Below are 847 nucleotides of genomic sequence, written 5' to 3'. Positions count from 1 at the left end.
TCTGAGATAGTGCTGGGACACAGAATCACCAGAGGCACTCCAGAAACCCTGCACATGCCCCCCCCCCCCCCCCCCCCCCCCCCCCCCCCCCCCCCCCTCCGCCTCCTCTCTTTCCTGCTTCTCTTTCTTTCTCCTTCTCTGTTTGCTGAGGTATCTTTGGAGAGCAGCACTTGGTGGAGTCCAACTTGAGGCACCACCTCGTTGTTTTAAACAGCTTTGGTGAGATATGTTTTTCTTTTTTTGCTTTTCTTTAGCCTTTAGCCTACCTTTAATTCCTGCATATGATTCAAATAAATCAAATAAGGTGGAAGTTTGCTTTCTTTTACTTATTTTAACCTTTTGTAGTTGGCAAAATTTTTGGCTTTCAAACAAGTTTTGAAATAATAATACATTATGTCATATTCTGATTTCTGACCACTTATCATATGACAGCATACCATAGAGAATAATTCTCTGATCAATCTTACTTTTAGATTGTCTCTCTAGCCCTATCATTTTTTGGAGATATTTTGGAAAATGTGTTTTTCAGACCACATTTTTGTTGACTTTGACCTTTGACCTATGAGCTCCATAAGTCATTTAACTAGAGATACCTTCCCAAGTAATAATACCACCAGGTTTGGTGAACATTCATCTATGCAATGTCAAGTTATTTACTACACACACACACACACACACACACACACACACACACACACACAAACACACACAGTGAAAACAATACACTGCTTCTGGCTATGCCGGCGCGCAGGGTGAAAAACTAAGGAATAGATAAAATACGGAGGATATTATAATTTATTTTTCTGACCCTCTTCTCCCTCAATAACCATTTTGTGTACAGTCCCAC

The sequence above is a fragment of the Scophthalmus maximus genome, chromosome 21 (assembly GCF_022379125.1).
Source record: "Scophthalmus maximus strain ysfricsl-2021 chromosome 21, ASM2237912v1, whole genome shotgun sequence".
Taxonomy (NCBI): Eukaryota; Metazoa; Chordata; class Actinopteri; order Pleuronectiformes; family Scophthalmidae; genus Scophthalmus; species Scophthalmus maximus.
Note: the sequence above shows the minus strand (reverse complement) of the source record.